The sequence below is a fragment of the Gracilinanus agilis genome, chromosome 3, assembly GCF_016433145.1.
Source record: "Gracilinanus agilis isolate LMUSP501 chromosome 3, AgileGrace, whole genome shotgun sequence".
NCBI lineage: Eukaryota > Metazoa > Chordata > Mammalia > Didelphimorphia > Didelphidae > Gracilinanus > Gracilinanus agilis.
In genome coordinates, this window is record NC_058132.1 from 310,206,510 (window position 1) to 310,227,742 (window position 21,233).

General features: G+C 39.9%; 1 protein-coding gene across 1 annotated transcript in view; it reads left to right on the plus strand.

Moving 5' to 3' along the window:
- The first annotated feature begins 341 nt into the window (after nucleotides 1–341).
- GLI2 (GLI family zinc finger 2) overlaps nucleotides 342–21,233 on the plus strand; it is a 414,185-nt gene continuing 393,293 nt past the window's right edge. Inside the window, exon 1 of the mRNA XM_044669930.1 lies at nucleotides 342–531. The gene's annotated coding sequence lies outside the window, so the exon portion shown is untranslated. The remainder of the gene's footprint in view (nucleotides 532–21,233) is intronic.

Here is a 21,233-nt window from a genome sequence, read left to right on the forward strand (position 1 = left end):
GGAGGAGGAGGAGGAGGAGGAGGAGGAAGAGGAGGAGGAGGAGGAGGAGGAGAAGGAGGAGGAGAGGGAAGTAGGAGAGGGAAGTAGGAGAGGGAAGGAGTCGCGCGGCAGTTTTGGCGAGAAGGCGAAGGGAAGACAGTAGGATCTTCCACGCCCGCCCCCCTTCTCCCCTATCCCCTCCTCCCCACCCCCCCCGCCCAGCGCTACCCCCGCCCTCTAGCCACCCAGCCAGCCAGCCTGCCTCGGATCGCACTGCAAAGTTGGGATGGGGGGCAGGAGCTGCAGCCCTACGCCAGAACAGACACCTGCATTATAGAGCAAACTTTTCTCTTCCTTGGTAAAGTTACATTGCCTTTTTCTTTCTTTAAAGAAAAAAAGAAAAAAAAAAGCCTTTGATTCTGTTTCCCCGGCAGTGTCCGGGCGAGACTGGGGCAGAAGAGCGCATGGAAGGGATGCTGCATTTCCCCAAAGGGCGCTCGGGCTAGGCGGCCCCGGCCCTCTGAGCCCTCCTCACCGGCTCCGCTCGTGCAGGTATAGGGCAATAGGGGACCGGAGAAGAGCGGGAGGGTGGCGGGCAGCAAGGGGTTCGGGATTGCTTGGGGGGAAACTTTGTTGTGTGTTCTTTAAGGGCTCCTGAGTATTTAGGGCTAGGGTTAGCGTTGGGCGGGGGAGAAGTGAAAAATGGAGGGGGGGGGCTCGAATTCAAATTCTCGGACTTGGTATATTGGGGTGCTAGGGGTGGTCTATCTCCCTCTTCGCGGTGGGCCAGTTCTCCTCCTCTTACATTTTACCCCTCCCCTAAGAGATTAGAAAAACGGGACAGGGAAGCTTTCATTTATCATTAGTCCCTTTTCCTCAAACTACAACTCCCCCTGGAAGATACCCCGAGTCCAAGCCCTCTGCCGCTTAAGCCCTAAACCCCGATGTTGTGTCTGTGTGTGGGTTTTGTCCGGGAAAAGGAGGTGGGATTGAGGGTTTTGGAAAATATCTTCCTCCCCTCTTCCCCATTACTTCCTAAGGTGATGCAGTCGTGGAGGACGAGAGGAGAAAAGGGGGGGGGGGCGAGAAACTTGGAGCTTGTGAGGCTGGGGGGATTTAGAAGATCTGGAGCAAGCGACTTGTATGTCGACTTTTAGCAGAAACTTCTCCGGGTTTGACCAGCCCCTAGACCTTCCCCTCCCTCTCTCGCTGCCTGTCCCTTTTGCTTTCTTTCTCTTTAAGACTGCTTTCCTTTCCCAAAGGAATCTGGATGGACCTGGCCACTCAACCCCATTCCCTACTACCCTTGCAGGCTCCCCCCATCGCCCCCATCCACACTTTCCTTCCTTTTGCCCCCATTCTCCTTCCACCTTTCCCACCCCCGGGAGGGGCAATCTTTCAACAAGTATATTTGCTGAGGAATTTGAAAAATCCACTACTGCAACTTGATCTCTGTGTGATGGGGAGAGGCTTGGAGAGCGCTGGGCGCCAATCCTATTAAGGATTTAGAGTTGAGTTTTCCCTGGACCTTGTGGCTTTAAGACAATTGTGGGGAAAGGAAAGTGTGAGTGTGAGTTTGTGTGAGTGGGTGTAAGTGTGTGTGTATGTGTGGTGTGGTTGTTGGGGGCGTGTGTGGCGGGTTATGTGTGGGGAAGGGAAGGGGGGAAGGAAGAGAAGAAGAGGGGGGTGAGGAGAAGAAATGCTAGGAAAGCCGGCCCAACTGGGCGCCTTTTTCTTTTTCTTTCTTTCTTTCTTTCTTTTTTTTTTTTTTTTTACTTCGAGTAATTGCTGTCATTTCCTAGGAAACCTGACTTTACAGCGAGAGAGATTAGGATGAATCCCCTTACTCTCTTCACCCCACCTCTTTATGCTTAGAGGTTCAGAGAGGAGAAGTCTTGCCTGAAATGCGAGTCAGTGTTCTCAGAGCCCTACATTTACGAAAGATTTTTTTTTTCTTCTTTTCATAGAAACCAGCATTAGCTGGAAGAGCGGGGAGTGTGCAGTCTGATGAAGTCCCCAAGGCTCTCAGGAATCATGTCTATACAATTGACCTAAATATGGCATATATTTGTACAAGCACCCACCTCCTTCCCCACTCTCTACCTCAGCTAGTGTATATACTGACTGCTGAAGGATTTTGAAAAACCTAACTCCAGTTCTATGCAAAAGAGCCCCCCTCCCCCTTGTAGAGTTTGTGAAGTTTTAATCCTGACAGCTTCAGATAAAGGGAACAGTTGTAAAACGTTCATATACTGTTTGCCGATGAGGCTCTTGGGGGTGTGCAAGAATTTGAAAGTAAACGTTTCCCTCACTCGCTGCATAAAATAGTGTTTAAACAAATATTGTATTGGCATGCTCTGGGGGCTTGGTGCCAAAAAAGTAAAGTAAATAAACCGTGAAATCCAAAATATACAGCAGTGAAAGGCAGTGGAATAGGCTGATTTGTCATAAGTCTCACTGATTTGATCTGTTTGTTCTAGCTACCTAACATAAAAGGGTTTTTTCTTCTTCCTCCCCCCCCCCCCCTTGACTAGCACTAATTTACTTAGCTTTGCTGGGGGTTTCCTTCTACTCTATCCATTTTGACTTAGGACAGAATCCCTCTGTAGGCAGGGTTAGTAGCTCTGCAATTATTCCATTGGGGAGAAATGTATCATATAGCAAGAAGAACTGGGGGACTTGTGTTTAGGTGAAACTGCCCTTTAGTTTTGATTTTAAGGTTTCCAAATGCCTGGATGGTTGGGCAAATTATTCTCAACCATACACAAATTTCCTTCCCCTCTTCATTCCTTCATCCATTTCTTCCTCTGCCTTCCTCTTCCTCTTCCCTTTATCTCATCAATTTGCATATAGCAATAGGAATTCATATATGTATGATATATATTATCTATTATCCTCAGAGTTTTAATTGCATCCAGATACTACCACTTGATTTCCAAATGTCACCCATTTGGGAATGTTATAGAGAGCAGTTTCTTTGCGGAGGAAAGATTTTTTTCCCCCCTCAGTTGAAAAATAGGTAAAATTTCAGAAAATTGTCTAGTAATTCAGTAGTCTTTCTTTTCTTTTCTTTTTTTAAAGCACGCTACTCCCCTTGGGTCATGATTCATGCCTTGTCTGTTGTGACATGCATTCCTACCAAAGAGATTACTCCTAAAGTAAGTGGTGTTTTACTCCACTCATTTCCCATACTCCATAGCAGGGCAATCAACAACGTAGTTTTGAAGTGACCAATTTCTGGGCTAATCCTCCTCATGGAATCTCTCACCCCAAAGATGCTGATTTATATCCAGTTTGGTCTTTTTTTTTTTTTTTTTCAAAGTAGGTCAGTGGGGAATGGTTACAAATGGAAAACTACAATGTCTTCTTCTAGAGGAAGAATTTAAAAGCAATTATGCTGAAGCCTCCATTTTTTTTTAAGTGAAGTTAGTTTAGACATGTCTGTGCTTCTCAGAACTGAATTTTGGAACCTGTAGTTTATTTTTCATATGAGGGATAAATTTGATAATAAAACCCACTTGATGTGGTTGAGACTTGAAAAGTGACTGGAATCTTCTTAGTCCAAGGTCGGTTTAGCTTTCCTCTCTGTATCACACTGAACCTGAAAATGCTCTTGGTGTGTGTGTGTGTGTGTGTGTGTGTGTGTGTGTGTGTGTGTGTGTACAATGTTTGGTTTATCCAAACTGTGCATGAAGTTAGGAGAAACTGCTTCATTCCAAGGTGGATTTTCTTGTGCAATGGAATGCCACTCCATGGACTTCTTTATGTATTCTCAAGTCCCATTTTAGGAAAGAGAATCCTTTTCAGGGCCCAGTGGAAGGAGTGAACCTGAAGTGTCTGTGGGTTAGTTGCTTATTGATTGGCTCCTCAGATAGTTGGTGGCTTGGGTACTGTAGCTGGGTTGTTTGCACTGCAGGCTGAAAGATACACAAATACTTCATGCTTTTTGTATTCCCACAAGTGCCCTGTACACAGTGAAGTCACCCAGTGCTGGATTAGTGAAACCAATGGATTCAACAGGCAGGCAGACAAAACTGGATATTTGCCTAATAAACACCTTTCCAGTGTTTCTTCCCAGGAAAACCTCCACTGAATGGACATAAGAGATTTCCTTTAAATGGGTCCAAAAAGTCATGATACGTACTTTTAAAAAGTGCAACCTGAACATACCCATCTGGCTTGTTAATGCTCAAAACCAAAGTCTTGGAATTTTATGCAGCAAGGGATGACAACACCTGGCCTTTTCTGGGCAAAAGTTTGAGCTTAGATAACACAGCTTTGCATCTGTGTTTCACTTTAAGGAGATGGGACAGAAGGATTTTTGTAGAAGTATAGCATGTTGATGGGTTTTCAACTTCAGTTCAAATTACTATACTCCTGCACAAACAGTTGAGGCACACTCAGACTACGGCCCTGGGGACTGACCCACAGCTCCTAGAAAACCAGCTATAGAGGGATTTGGGGGGCTTTTTTTGGCATTTTGATTTTGTATCATAGACATGTAGAAATTTTCCAAATAGGAAAATCATAGTTTGGGATTCCAGAAAAATACCTAGGGGGAAAGAAATAATGAATGCATACTTGAAAGCAATGATTAGAATATGGAGAAGATATAGAAACTTCTGAGGAAAAAAATTTAGCAAAATCAAATAAAAAAACATTTTAATTGTTACAAACAGATTGCCTAGTTTAAAGGAATCAAGAAAAAAAGTCATTTGATGTAAAAAAAATATAACTTTTTTTTAAAGCAAAAATAACATCTGTGAATTTCAGATGAACACTTCTTGTGGAAAAAATACTCTCCTATTCAATAATAATAGTACAAAATACCAATGCTTAATGTATTCTGTCATTACTGTAGAATACTGAGACTCTTTAGAGTGGTCATTGAATCTTGTCTTTTGTAAGTTCTTTATGCTAAAATTGGTAAAGTGGTAGTGGTTTAAGTAGTATTTCTAGTTGCTGGATTTAAAACTTAGAAAATTGCAAATAAAGAGAAGTAACTTTTTCCAAGTATTCTTTCAGATGCAAAAGTATCATGAATTACTGCAAATACTCTCACATTTTTTTTTAAATCCTCTTTTGTGGGGGAAAGGAGAAGGAAGACAACTTTTTGTGGTGACGACCAAATGTTTTTGCAGGCCATTTTTGACATTTTGGTTTAACTTGAATAAGTTAATATATTGTGTGTGTTTTTTTTTCCCTTAAAGAAAACAAGTTACTGGGAAGTGTGTTTTAACTCGGAGTACCCGATTTCACCATTAGCATAAGAAAAAAAGTTTTAGTGCATTTACTATTGTATTGAATGAAGAGTTTCAACAGTCAGGCAAAAGAATGTGAAAGGCTGCAAAGAAATGATGGTCTATTCAGATTATTCAGCAGTCCAGAGCTCTGGTCATCTGCCCCTGAAATCTGTGATCGGGATATCACTTTTATCTTCCTGTTCCATTCTCTGGCCTTTTTCACACGTTCACTTTTGTCAAGGTTTATTGATCACGTTTTCTTCTCTGCAAATCTGTGGAAAATTTAATGAACCAAAAACAACAGTGGAATAAAAGGAACTTTTTATTCATTAGCACTAGATTGATTTTTCTCCCCTTTTTCTTCAGAGGGCCCCTTACCTCCCCTGTGTATGTGTGCATGTGTATGTGTGTATGTGTGTGTGTGTGCTTTGTATGTGTATAGGGAAAGGTGGAGAGTGTTGTACCATTACAGTAGTCCTTACAGTATATTCACTAGGATTTTGCTAGGGATCAATTTCGGGGTGGGGGGCCTGGAGTTTGAGTTCCTTCCCTTGGTTGAGGGTTCTATTGAGGTGGAAAGGGTTAAGCATGGTTATCTTGATGATCATAGCTGGGGAAACTGTTTTAAGAGATAACACCTCCTGCTGAAATGAAACTTTTTTACAGGTTGGTAATTAAAGACAGATCTCAATGATTACTGCCTAGTAGTTTGTATTTACTATGTAAATATGTTTGGTTGCCCCCACACACACACACTTCTCAGAGGATTGATTGGTTCTCTGTGTGCTGCCACAGAGGGTCTGGTAGGGGGTTTTTTGGGGTGGGGGGGGGAGACTTACAAATATTTGTGTTCTTCTAACTTACAAATAGTTTGAGTGTCTGGACCTTTCCAGGTGACACATTTAAGTATCTCCCTTTCTCTAAACTGTGCTTTAAAACCTGTAATTAAGCAAAGCTCCTGGCGTGATTAAGTTTTGCTGACATTGCGGTGTTTAGAGCAATTTACCTTTATGAAATCAGTTGAACTCTTGCGCTTTTGATGCTGGGAGCATTGTGCCTGAGTCTGGAGTACAACCCTATTGTATGTATTTAGCGCATTTCTCTGTCTCCTTTTTTCCACACACCGTCTCCCATCCCCCGCGCCCCCCCCCTCCGGCCCCCAACCCCCACTCGGTTTTCCGTTTCAGCTGCTGGGAGGCACCCCACCGAGGTCTTGAGATTGGAGATAGCTGGGAAGAGAAAGTCAAGGGAGAGCATGTGCTCAAAAGATTTCTCTCCCATCTATTGCCTTCCATAGAATATTTAATTACTTAATCGTCGGACTGAAATGCCGGTGAGCCCACGGGTTAATGGCAAGGACGTAAAGCCGCCCGGTGCCAACATTCCTCATAATTTGCAACACATCGAGTTCCCCTCTTGTTATACGGGGACTTGCACACCCAGATTGTTTTTACAGTATTCTAAACAATGCGCGCATTGTTGCAGCTTTCAGAATGGGCTGCCCACCAGCAACCTTAAGCAAGTTGCAGGAATGGCTCAAACCTGTTTCATGGAAACTAAAGAATAGACAACCAGATCAAAATCTATTCAGCCCAACTTGTCTTTGTTACCTTGGTGTTGTGAAACTATGTGTAAGCGGGATTCCGAGATCCATTCAGCTTGGAATCCCAGCCTCTAAGGGGGAAAAAAATCATAACTCAGCTACTTCTCCATCCCAGGCTGGAAGAGTCTCTGTTAGAAACCAGGCTGCAAGCCTATTAGCTTTTGAAAAGGCGGGTTTTCTAACGCAGGCGATTGCTGCCCGGAGTTGGGCTGTATTCTTCTAGTCTTTCCTCCTTTCTAATTGACCTGCCCTAAGGCCCCTTCACTGAGAAGGGAATTAAATGTTAGTTTTCAAAGAGCTTAAAGGAGGCATATTAAATGACAATTTTCAAGTGGGTTGGGTGAGCTGCAGCTGGAAAGCAATAGGGAACTTTGGATGGAGTCTCAAACTTTCTCCTCGAGGCACAAGTTGTTAAGTTTCTGGCCGAGGACACCCACTTTTCTGCCCTTCTTCCACCTCAAAGGCACAAAGGGAAGGATTTCAGCGTTTTCAAAAAAGGCATATTTTCCCCGTTTATGTTGACCTGGAGGGTGCTATTAGGGCCCTCTCTCAGCTCCCTCAGAAAAGAAAGATCTGTTGATGGCTGGGATGTTAAAAGAGCATCCGTTCTGAAGACCCAAGATGGTCTCTTTTCAGAGAGATCCTTAGCAATGCCTCTTTGTGTAGTGGACAATGCAATAAGTCAGGCCGACTTTTGAGCCACATTTATAAGGAACTGTAAGGGCCGCTGAAGTACACTTGTGTTAAGTTGAATTGATTGAAATTTAATGGCTGTTAGTGGCTATGAATGGTAATGATTTTCCAGCGTATCTTTGGCATACTTGACATTAATAACTGGAGTGTGTGTGTGAGTACATGCGCGTGAAGCAGTAGCATTACTCATTTTTGAAGATGCCATTCCTTTGCCGCCCCCTTCCTCTTTTCCTTCTTCCTCCCCCCAACCTTTTTCCTTCTCCCCATAATTCAGTTGTTTAGATGATTTAAAAAAAAAAAAAACCAACAAAAACCTTTCGCCATGGAGCACGTACATCATGTCAACATAATTTTAAACTCATGATTTTTTTCAATTCCTACATAAATCAGCCTCTAATATAGTGAATGTGATGAATTTGTTTTAGCTGCCATCATGAATTAATGTTATGCAAATAGAAGCTTTGCAGGTGCAATGATTTACTTAATAATTTCAAGTTTCTAATATTTAAGCTCATTCATTATGTTAGGAGTTAAAAAACAAGTCCATATTTTTAAGCCTGGAATGGGAGATTGCTGTGGTTATGTTTGCTGTGTAAGCAAACCTTGATGCCTAGAAAACAGCTCGAAGGACTCTGAGGACCTCATCCATTTCTCCCATCTTTCTCTCCATGATCTTTCGCCTCCCAGTTTCTCTTTGGCTATCAGACAACCTAAGATGGTAAGGCGATCATCACATACTTAACTTTTGCCTAAGGAAGTAGTAAAGGACGATGGAGAGTTTAGACAGCTATTATTTGGGTGATGGAAAGACTTGGGGTGGGAATGCTGTTTGGAGGCACAGAATATGAGTAGGTTTCAAGAAAAAGTTTAGATAAATTCATGGATGGATAATTCCATGATGAATGGTTTATTAAAGATTCATGATAAATGTGGATAGTAAGTGCTTAAGAAATACTTTTTTCTTTTATTCATTCATGGAAACTGAGGGACCATCCCTAGTCTTCAAGCATGAAATCAAGAAGGACAGTGTCTTTCCCCTCCAACTAGCTGTGGGACCTTACTTCACCACTCCATGCCTCAGTTTTCTCATTGTTGAAATGGAAAGTTAGACCGGATTAGCTCCTAGAGGCCTTCTGGTTACAAAATTATATTAAACTATGTTCATGTCCTTTGGAAACCATTCTTGGGTATCATCGTCAGTGGTTTTTCCTTTGCAGTGTTTGATCCCAGTGCTCTAATTTTTAGGCCCTGTATTCCCTTCTTCCTTGGCTTCTACTCTAATGATTAGGGAAGTGAAGGCTTATTGTTAAAAAAGCTCCCTGTCCCCCTTCTTCTCAGCCCAGCCAACTGCAGCATATGTAACTTTCACAAACTCATTGGAAGTCTTAGGAGAGATTTAAGGAGCATGGTCAAAAGTGGGTATGGACTGAAGGTCTTCACTGTGTGATTGTGTTTTGAGACTGCTTCCCAAGGGCTAAGGACAATCGAGGGGGAAGGCTGACACATAAATAAGTCTTGCATCTCAGAAGATAAGAATGGATTTTGACTTTATTTCTCAAAAAATTGAGGTCACTGCGGTCTGATGACAGGTTGAAGGCACATCAGTCAAATTTTTCCAACAAATAGATGTGAGTTGCTCTTGTTTGATACATTGTGTGTGTCCAGCCAGTGACAGTATATTTAGGTTTGGCAATTTCTGGCTCCAGGGGTCAAGGTGTGGTTAAATGTCTGTTCTTCACTGACCAAGTGTTATGTATGGATCCTGTTATTAAAATAGGGTGGGAGAGGGGAGGAATCCAAGCTAATAGCTATAATACGATCAGGAATTTTCTAATGGAAAAATAAGCAATGGGAATATTAATGATGAAACGTGGCTCAGCTTTAACTTAATTCTTGAAAACCATTTCTGATTATTCTTTTTGCTTTTCAGAGTAGCTTATGTGTGTTTAGTGGAACCTTAATCAACCCAAGTCACTCAGTGAAATGGGATTTCATTTTCTTTGTTTGCTATGATGTACTTTTGAAGAAAATTATAAGGCCCGAGGAAAAATGTCCAAGATTGGGAATTTAGTTCCTCAACTTCTCCCATCCTCTTTCCAAACAACAATGAGGGTATGACTTTCAGATAGTTGGACCAGTATCTTGTACCTTCTATCTCTACACAAACAACTGAGGCTAGTGAGAACTGTTATTTGGAATGAAGGCTTTGAGGTCTAGGGCAGGGTTGGTGAACCTTTTAGGAGTTCGAGTGCCCAGAGGGCAAATCCAAGCTGTCTGTGAGCCCCCAAATTAACAGAGAGAGCTAAGGGAGGAAGTACTTGCTTTGGGTGGCTGGACAGAGGTATGGGGCATGAAAAAAATGTCCCCAGGCGCTAGGAAGAGGAAGAATGGAGCAGCTCTTGGAGAGCCAGCTCTACAGGAGTATTACATCTTCGCCAATGCTGGTCTTGGGAATCTGTATCAGAAAAAAAGAGCAATTCGTGTTCATTAACATCATTAATTCAGGAAAATGGCCCTAGAGATCTTAAAAAGCTTGTCAGTAACAAGGGCTAAAACAAATAGAGATTTGGGGTTGGCCCTCAGGTACCCAGAAATTTCAGTTAACCTATTCTCTGAGCATTCTGGCTTACTCAGGTTTGATTCTTGTGATTTTTCTTTTTGGATAGACAGATGGATGGATGGTTGGATGGATGGATGGATGAGTGGGTGGAAATAAGGCAGCTAGGTGGTACAGTGGATAGGGTGCCAGTCCTGAAGTCAGGAAGACTCATCTTCTGAATTCAGATCTGCTCTCAGACATATACTAGCTGTGTGACCATGGGCAAGTTAACCCTGTTTGCCTCAGTTTCCACATCTATAAAATGAGCTGGAGAAGAAAATAGCAAACTACTCCAATATCTTTGCCAAGAAAAATGCAAATAGTGCCACAAAGAGTTGGACATAATTGAATAGCAACAACAAAAGATAGATCGGTGGATAGATAGGTAGACAGATGTATAGTTATATACATAACATTAAAATATACTGTCTGTTCTGGGCATGTGTGTGCGTCACTGGCCTTGGGTGTGTGCATACCAGCACACTAGTCATATTGCTTAGAATTGGTATAACCTTGAACATGTAAATGTATCTTGCTCTTCTTCACTTAAAGGACATCTATACATTGTTTCTGTAATATAGTAATTTGTCTTCCTGAAAAACAAAGGATTCCAAGTGGTTTAAGAATAATCTCTGAGCTGATATTTCATTGGTTTCCAGATTGTTTATAAACCAATGACTGCTGCCTCTTTCAGATATTGCTAGGGAGAAACCAGTAAAGGAAGAAAAGATTGAGGGGGTGGGAGGTGGGTGTTGGGGTAGGGATGGGAAGGGGGTGAGGGGGAAAGAAATAGTAGCAAGCAGATTCCCCAGAAAGAGCCACTCATATGGAATCAGTGGCAGACATAGTTGTGGGAGAGCAGGGACTGAGAGGTCTGGCCAACTGATGTTGTGTTTAAGAAATGTTAGAGAAAGACCATTACACAGCACAGGTAAAGTTGAATACATACACATAAAAATTTATCTCTATGTACATGTGAATACGTACACTACAGTTTTTCCTCTTCCCCTTTCTCTTTATCATCTTTCCTCTTCTTTTTCTTACATTTACTCATATTCCTTCTCATTCATCTTGACCCACAGACACTTGGATTCAGTTGCATGCCTGTGCCCACTTTATTCATTCATTCATTCATTCATTCATTCGTTCATTCATTCATTCATTTAACAAACATGCCCTTAAGGCAAACATTCATGTATCCACATTGATATATCTATATCTATCTATTTATATCTGTAGAAATAAACTTGTTTGATTTGGAATATGTAACAAATTACTTGCCCAGAGATACCCAATACTTTCAGACAGACAGAGACACTGAACAGTGTCAAGCAAAGTAGATGTCACAGTGGATAGAGCTTTGGGCATGGAGTTGGGAAAGACCTGAGTTCAAATCTGCCCTCAATATTTACTAGCTGTGTGACTATGATCAATTCCTGTTTGCCTTATTTTCTATATTATTTATATCCTGTATTCATTAACTGTAAAATAAGGATTGTGTTGAAGATCAAAATGTTTATTTCCTTCTTGTTCCTTTCCTCGTTCTACTCCTAATCTTTTTAATAACCAGCAGCCAGTGGAATGAGATTTCATCTCCACAACTTCTGCCCTAGGGCTCTGATGTCCTGAATGGTGTCTGTCTCAGTATTTCAGACAGATTACAGCTCATATTTCACTTGACTCCATACTCCCTCAATCTAGAACCGCCTTAGCTTTCTTGCTACTTGTCATCCAGTTCTGGAACTATGGTCAAATCAACTGTGCCACAATACCTGGAAGAAATGTGTCAATCTACAACACTCATTTCCTCAACTCATTTCCTCACCTCAGTAACTTCACACTCAAATTCTGGTCCCTATTCACCACTTCCCTATTATATTGTCTCCCCTTATTTGAACTGAAATACCTTGAGATTAGGAATAGTTTTTGCTTTTGTTTTTCTATACATAGGGCTTAGCATTGTGTTTGGCATGTAGTAAGGTTTAATAAGTATAATAATAATACTGGTGGTTTTTACATAGCATTTTAAGGTTGGCAGTATTCTGTACAGATGTTGTCTCATTGGATCCTGGCAATAATCCTGTGAGGTTGGTGCTATTAGAACTGGAAGAACCTCCAGGAATCGATGCAAAGTGAAAAGAAGAGAACCAGGAGAACGTTGTACACAGAGACTGATACTCTGTGGTACAGTTGGATGTAATGGACTTCTCTACTAGCAGCAATGTAATGATCCAGGACAATCCAGGGAAAATTATGAGAAAGAACGCTATCCACACCCAAAGAAAGAATTGTGGGAGTAGAAACACAGAAGAAAAACATAGGATCGATGGGGATATGATTGGGGTTTTGATGGTAAAAGATCACCCTACTGCAAATATGAATAACATGGAAATAGGTTTTGAACAATGATACATGTTAAAGGGGGGAATCATGAATCATGTAACCATGGAAAAATATTCTAAATTTTAAAAAAGGAAAAAAAGAAAGAAAAAGAATTTTATAGATGAGGAAACAGGATAAAAGTGACTTGCCTAGGTTCATACTGCTAATAAGTGACTAAGTCAATATTTGAACTCAGGTCTTTCTAACTGCTCTGTGCCACTACACCACCTCATTACCTAAAATTTATTTAATAAATACTTTTTCATTCATTCATTTATGCATATTCAGATCTCTGCCCCAATTCCATGATAAAAGCACATTACAGAAGTCATGATTACAAAGTAATGAGTCTGAAAGGGCAAAACACTACTTAAAATTCAGCTTCCTTTTCATGGTTACATATACAATGCATCTTGAAGAAGAAGGATAGAGTTTAATGCCTTCTCTTATTTATTTTTCTGACTCCACTGGGGAGTTAGAGATGGACTTGAGTCTTGGCTCTGCCTCTGATTTGATGTATAACTTTGGTTAAATATTGGGACTCTGAGTTTCAGTTTCCTGACCTGTAGAATGGGAATAAGTACTTGTAACATATAACTTAGGGTACTTGCAAAGATGAAATGAGATAACTATATTAAGCACTGTAATCAGTAATGTAAAGTACAAATATGCAATAATTAGATGTGGTTCAGAGAAGATTCTATTGTCTTAGTTTTATTTATATACATACTTATAGTCTCATTATGATTTAAATGGTCACAGAATTGTTTTTAAAAATTGAATTTGGCTAAAAGTTATAAAATATTATCCATCATCATCAAATAATATAAGTATTTTTGAAAAGTTAATTTTCCAGATAACTGAAGCCTATGCCTTTTGAGAACTATATTCTTAAAAAAAAACCAAAGAAATAAATAAACAACAAAACCTATTTTTGATGGGAATCTTTCAAATGCATTAGAAACTTTACTATCTTTATATTTAGAAAACACTAACCTTGTTCAAATTTTCCTTGACGCATCTGGTCAGGAAAAGCAGTGTAAAGGTTCCTTGACTATTCAAGTCCTACCTTTCTTCTTAGTAGCTGTGTGGCTGTGTGGGCAGATCCCTTATAGTTCTGTTATCACATAGTTGTTTGTATGAAAAGTGTTTTGTCATTGTGCTCATATATTTCCTATTCGTTTTGGCAAGTAAATTCCCAGGTATTTGTTATCTAGTTATTTTAAATGGAATTTAAATTTAAATGGAAATTTATCCTTGCTAGTTATAACTAAATGGAATTTCTCTTTCTGACTCTTCCTACTGATTTTTGTTGGGAAATATATAGAAATGCTAATGATTTATATGGGTTTATTTTGTATCCTGCAACTTTGATGAAGTTATTCATTATTTCAATTAGTTTTTTAGTTGATGCTCTAAGTATACCATCATATCTTTGAAGAGTGACAGTTTAGTTTCCTCATTCCCTACTTTAATTCCTTCCATATCCTTTTCTTCTTTTATTGCTAAAACTAACATTTCTAGTACAATATTACATAATAGAGCTGATACTGGGCATCCTTGCTTCACCCCTGATCTTACTGGGAAGGCTTCTAATTTGTCCCCATTGCAGATGATACTTGCTGATGGCTTTAAATAGGTACTACTTATCATTTCAAGGAAAGGCCCTTCTATTCCTACACTTTCTAGTGTTTCATAGGAATGGGTGTTATATTTTGTTGAAGGCTTTTTCTGCATCTACTGAGATAAATGTGATTTCTGCTCACTTTTGTTATTGATATGCTCAATTATGCTGGTAGTTTTCCTAATATTAAACCAGTCTTGCATTCCTGATCTAAATCCCACCTGGTCATAGTGAATGATCCTTGTGATATATTGTTCTCACAGAGTTGTTGAAGTGGGGATGTGTTTTGTAAACTTTAAAACTTATGTAAATTATTATTAAGAATAACAGTTATTGTAATTTTTTACAATACAGTGATGTTCTCAGATGTAAGAGATATTTGACTTAAATTCATTTGCTCTAAACTGCGGCGTTGTTTGAGTTGGCATTTTTTTGTCTCTTCTCTCTCAGATGTCACTTCTTGCTGTTGTCACTGAAACAGCCTTCACTACTATTTCACATTTATTGACTGCTCTATCCTGGGTCAGATTGAAGTTTGCCAGAGGAAAGTATATAACAAGCTTGTTAAATCAGAACCTTCATTTTACATGGAATACACAGTCAACAGATTCTAGCATGAGGATCCGAGGATGACATTTTCTTTGCAATAAAGTACATTGATTTCACAACACTTATTTTCTTTTTGTTAACAAGTAACTTTTTTTATTCTTTGGAGGTGATATCTATGTTCTGGATAAATGAAATTTCTAGTAATCTGGTTGTCTTTGATTTGATCCAGAATGAAAAAATTAGTGTGGTTCCTTTAGAATTTAGCTTTATGGTTTGCTTTGACAAATAAACCAGAATAGGCCACTAGGATCATTAATTTAGAACTGAAATACTTTTAGAAATCATTTAGTCACGCCCACATTTTTACAAAGGAGGAACCACCTCACAAAAGGGAAATGACTTACTCATAGTCATATAAATATTATGCATCAAAATCAGTACCTTAGGGTCCTAAATACAAGACTAATGCTTTTTTGAAGAGAAAATTTGGCTTCAAATGAGGCTTAGAAAGCTGTAGAGTATAAAGGTTATGAAGCTGCATTCTTCTGTCCCTAGTTAAGAAGTGATAGTAGTTACTAGCAAATGTTGCTGACTGCTAGCTCCTATCCATTGACTTGGAGATTTTTTAATTAAGTTTTATAAAGGAATTATTACTTTTATTAAAAAAAACAGAATCTGCAAATTTTTTTTGACTCTTGAGGGTTGCAAGACTTCTATATTTATAGGGGATGAGGCCTGGGGAGAGTGAAGGTGAGAATCTCTCTTTTTTTAAAGGCTGTGGCTACCTTTTGTTTTGCACTGTAGACATTTCCCAATTTTCCCCTCTCATCCCCTCTTCATTCACACCCTCCCTCCCTACTGACCTCTGAAAACACTGAAGAACAGTTAAGCAAAACCAATGGACAAAATAACCATATCTGATAGCTTTCGTAATAAATTATGTACCTCTGGCTCCTCACTTCTCTAATAATAATAATAATTATATATAGTGACATATTTAAAACTAGTATAGTATATATAAAACTAATATTACATATAATAATAATGATAGCTAGAACTTATAGAGTGTGCTAAGGCTTGCAAAACATTGCAAATATTACTCCATTTTATTCTCATAACAACTCTGTGAAGGTAGGTACTGTTATTATCACCTTCATTTTACATATGAGGAAACTAAGGCAAACGAAGGCTAAGTGACTTGCCCAGGGTCACACAGCTACTAAGGGTCTGAAATTATGTTTGAATTCTGGGTTTTTTTACTACAAGTCCAGAGCTCTAACCCCTGTGGCACCTTAACAGAAGCCTTCATCATTAAAAAAGAGGAAAGTATATTTTCTTATCTGTTCTCTAGCACCAGAATTTCAACCTTGCCCTCTCAGTAAAGCTCTCCAGAGGAGCTAATTCACCTCTAGTGGGAGTTCCCCGTTGGCTTCTTTCTTTAGGTGCTTTGTGCTCTGGACATCTTCCCATATGGCAGCCAACCAGGGGTATTTTCAATACAACCGATATAATCTAGGGGAACTCTATAGTCATGCTTTTGTCTTCCTATATAACATTACCTAAGGTTCTGAAACTGGCTACTATGGTTGTGCCTGAATACTTGAACTCAGGTGTCCTCCCCACCTGTTAAATGATGATAGACCTGAGATAGGAGAACAAGGTGCTATTTATTTATCTTTAATAGAAAGGGGTTGGACGGGCCCACCTCTGAAGTCCCTTCCAGCTCCAAACCAATGATATTTTTAGACGTTATATCAACTGGAATATCGTACATCCTCAGTCATCTGGCTCAGCAGAACAATGAAAATGAGTGTCCTTAATTATGATTCCAAAGCCCTTGCCTTCAAAGCCCTTTTGGGGTTTCAAAGAAAACTTGTCCTGTTCAATATGTTTGCATTTCTGCCAAATTCAATTCCAGATCTAATCATCTCTGATTTTATTGTCGTGGATTTTCTCATCACTACTGTACATCACAACAACTCCTTTAAGACTTAAAAGAAGGGGACAGTTGGGTGGCACGGTAGATAGTACGCCAATGTAGAGGACTTGGTTCAAATCTTTCCTTGGACACTTCCTAGCTATGTGATCCTGGACAAGTCACTTAATTCTGTTTGCCTGGCTCTTGACTTTCTGTCTTAGAATTAAAAAATTTGTTTTAAAAAACTTAAAGAGGCTTTCAGAGCTGTTGTGGCTGAAAAATTCATTACTATGTGGCCAAATGAGAGTATATTTGCAAAGTGTTTGGCACAGTGTCTGGTATATAGTAGGTGTTAAATGAATGCTCGTTCTTTCCCATCATCCTCAGTTTGGTGAAACCTCTCCAGATTTAGCTAGACTTATGCTCAAACAGTCTCTCTGTAGACAAGATTTGTGTTCAAAGCCTTCCTAGCTCAGTGTGTAACAACAGTGCATCATCAGGTCATAGAATAAAGATTTAAACCTCAGAGACCTTTGAGATCCCCTCATTTTCCATGTATGGAAACTGAGCCCCAGAGACCTTAAATGCCTCACCCAGGGATGCAAAGCAAATAAGGTCAGAGGCAGGATTCTAACCCAGATCTTTCTGTACCCTCTTGGGAGATCTCCACCCCACGATGAAGCAACAATGTAGGACTCGGTGGAATATTTGAAAACTCATAATCCATGAGTGTTATACAATGACATTTCTCATACAATCAAGTGTCCCATTTCCTCACCATTCTGGATAATGGAAAATGTAGTACATTTCTCTAACAACCAGAGTATCAGATTGGTTTTAGCTTCATGGAGACGTAGGCTAGTCATGCATCCAGAAACAGTATGGAGATGCTCGTGGTCAGACATGATTTCATATCCTACCTCAGATATCTAGCTATGTGACTGGCTAAGTCACTTTACCTCTCTGTTTTTTCATCTATACAATAAACACACTGGACTTTATGGCCTTCAAAGGGCCTTTTCAGTTTTACCTCTTCACAAATTCATCACAAAAACAGCATGCAAAAGTGATGGAAAATCGGTTCATTTGCATCCCCCCCTACCCAGACCCCTAGAGCTCAAAGGAAGTCTGGTGGGATAAGAATACCAAATAAATAAGAGAATGGATGGGTGCCCACAGAGTGGCTCATTTGCAGGAATCTCTAATTCCTTTTGGGATTCAGTGTTCAGGTTGGTCATGGCCCCTGGAGGGAGCAGCACCTGGAGATTGGGAGACCTGTCATCTAGCTATAGAATCATGAGAATTGGAAGAGACATTAGCTATCATTTAACTTAACTCTCACATCGGAAACAAGGAAATTGAGGCCTCAAGACCTTGGATTCCAGACTAGTAATCTTTGCACTATTTCAGCCGTACCTTGGTTCCTGCTCCTTCCTTAACTCACTCCGTGGTTTGAGGTGAGTTATTTTCATCTCATTGTGCCTTAGTTTCCCTATCTGCCAACTGAGGATCCTAAGATCTCTCCAGCCTAGCCCATAGGGGATGTTTTGAGGGTTAGATGAGATAATAGGTTTGAAAGTACTTTGGAAAAATTAAAACATCATTCAAAGGCAAAGTATTATTATTTTCCTTCAACTCAGAGGTCAGTAACCTGAAGCCTCCAGGGCTTCTCTTTGTTCAACACCCACTCCCTTTGGTGTACTAACCAAATGACATGGCTCCCAGGCTTAGGAGATGGCTTAGGGGAGGGTGGGAGGTGGGGTAATAGCCATCCTCTGAGAGACAGCAGACCTGCAACTTTCCTTCCCATTAAAATGCCAGAACATCATTGTAGAAGTTCATACAGAGTTCAATGTTAACTGGTGCCATTTGGTACTATGGGGCCAGGGTTCTAACAGCAGCCCTTAGCTTCTTTTGCTGGTTAGTGTGGAATCACTGAATCAGTCTTCATTCCTTGTTGTATGTCTCTAGATGCTGATTGAATCTTACCAATAATTGGAGGATATGGAGAATGCCAGGCTCTCTGTACCCTAATATAAAGATTTAGGTTCTCATCCTCCTCATTTCTTCTCTTTACATAAAATAAAATAGTGATAATCCCTGTAGCCATCTGGAACTTGAAGAAGTGGAAAGTGAAGGAACCCTCTACAAAGCTTGCTTAGACTTTTCTCTTGCCCAGTGGTTTATCATGTCTCTCCCTTGTCTAAAGTTCTTGCTATCAAAAGGTAGTTCTTCCAGGATTGCACAGCAGAAAGAATGCCAAGTCTGGTGTCAGGAGATTCTGGATTCAAATCTGGCATCAGATGGTTCCTAGCTGTGTGATCCTGAGCAAGTCGTTTAACCCCAAATGCATAGTCCTTGTCACTACTAAGACAAGGTAAATATATATTTTTTTAAACCCTTGTACTTCGGTGTATTGTCGCATAGGTGGAAGATTGGTAAGGGTGGGCAATGGAGGTCAAGTGACTTGCCCAGGGTCACACAGCTGGGAAGTGGCTGAGGCCGGGTTTGAACCTAGGACCTCCTGTCTCTAGGCCTGACTCTCACTCCACTGAGCTACCCAGCTGCCCCTTAAATATATTTCTTTTAAAAAATAATTCCTTCATAAGGAAAAGATTTGGGGACTCTTGGTCTTAAGTGATTTTCCAGGTCCCTTTAGCTCCAAAATTTTATTACTAAGTCAGTTCAGTTCAGTTAACAAACATATATTAAGTGCCAACCAACCAACAAGCACTTATTAAGGGTCTCATTTGTGCCAGGCACTGTTCCAGGTGCTTCAGATACAGACAAGTATTAAATGTCATTATATTAGGCCAGGGATATAATGATGAAAAATGGCTCATTTTTCACTCACAATCCAACATGGAGGATATCCTTTTCCCCTGTGGATCTCCTAGAGTAGTTTGTATAACTGTAAAGCACAGTGTCATTTATTATTGTTATCTATAAATTTTCTTTAGAGGCTTTGTTGTTGTTTAGTCGTATTTTTAGTTATGTTTGACTCTTGTGAATCCATTTGGAGTATTCTTGGCAAAGATACTAGAGTGGTTTGCTATTGCCTTCTCTACAGCTCATTTTACAGATGAGGAAACTGAGGCAAACAGGGATAAGTGACTTGAACAGAGTCACACAGTAAGTGCCTGAGGCCAGTAACAGTAAGAAGAATCTCCTTGACTCCAGAACTTGCACTCTACCCACTATGCCACCTGGCTGCCTATTTCTTCAGAGAGAATGTGATATAAAGGGAAAATTCATAACCTTTTGGGCCTCAAGATCCCCTCTTATAAGTTATTGAGGACCCCAAAATCTTTTGTTTATGTGGGTTGTGACTATAACACATTAGAAATGAAAAGTGATAAAATTTTAAGTCATTTAAAAACAACAATAAACCTGCTACAGTTAATGTGAAGAGCATTTTAAAATAAAAAATAACAATTTCCCAAAAATGGTTATTGAGAAGAATAGCTAAGGGTTATATTAGGAGTTTTGACAAAATAAGAGAGCAGCTTTTATCAATTAACAATTTAGTTTAATTAAAAATAGAGATAGTAAAAGAATATAGTAAAATGAACATAGTAAAAGAAAGAAATACAGAAAAGAGGTAGAGAAAGAAAATTACTTAATGCCTAAATAGCTTCCCTATAACTACCTATAATTACTACCTAAAACTGCCTATATCTACCTATAACTTCCTGTAACTACCACTAATAACACAAAGTTCCAACCCAATCCAGCCCAATCAAAACCAACCCAATCAGTGTTTAATCCAACCCCAATTAGGTCTGTCAACAAAGACCAGCCACCTTCCAAAAAGTTCAAGAAAGAAAAAAAAAAACAGCCCAAACCAAAAGCCAAAAACCCAAAAGCCAAAAAAGCCCTCTAAAGGCTAAAGCCAAAAGCCCTCTCAGTAAGCTCAGACCTGCCTTTATATTCCAGCAACTAGATGCCAACCACCAACTCATGCCCAGCAACTAAACTCCAACCACCAACTCATGCCAGCCTGACCCGACAGCTGGCCCCGTTTACATCCTTTTTCTACCTCACTTCCTGACTCTATGGTTCCTCCTTCCTGTCATTGTGGGCTGGTCAATCCTTACACATCTCATCTCTATGATACTAGGACCTTCATGTTCCCCATTAAATTAAAAAAGGAATAAAGAGCATGTTTTACATGTTTTTGCAAATTTCTTTTTTTGTCTGGCTTAATAGAGGATGACTGGATTCTCATATATGCTTCGGTACTGAATTTGTTTGGATGAATTGTTTTGGTTGAGTTGTATGAAGAGAATCTGACCTCACACAGATATGTAGCTGGAGAAGGGAGGGGTATTTCAGCTTGCAAATCATATCTTTGTGTTTATGAAAATAGTTTTGGCCTGGTGGATTCTTAAAAGAGCATTGGACCAACCTTAATTTGAGAAGGTGTTGAACTTAAAGCTGGGGAAACCTAATTCATACCCTGCCTTGGACACTTAGAATCTGTGTGACCCCAAGCAAGTCAGAGTCTCAGTTTCTTCATCTTTAAATTGGGAATGATGTTATTTTTCCCTGCTAGGTTCTGATAAGATTGAAATATGTTTGTAAAACCGTTGTAAATTTTAAAGTGCCATACAGATGTCAGTTATTATATGTCATGTTCTCCT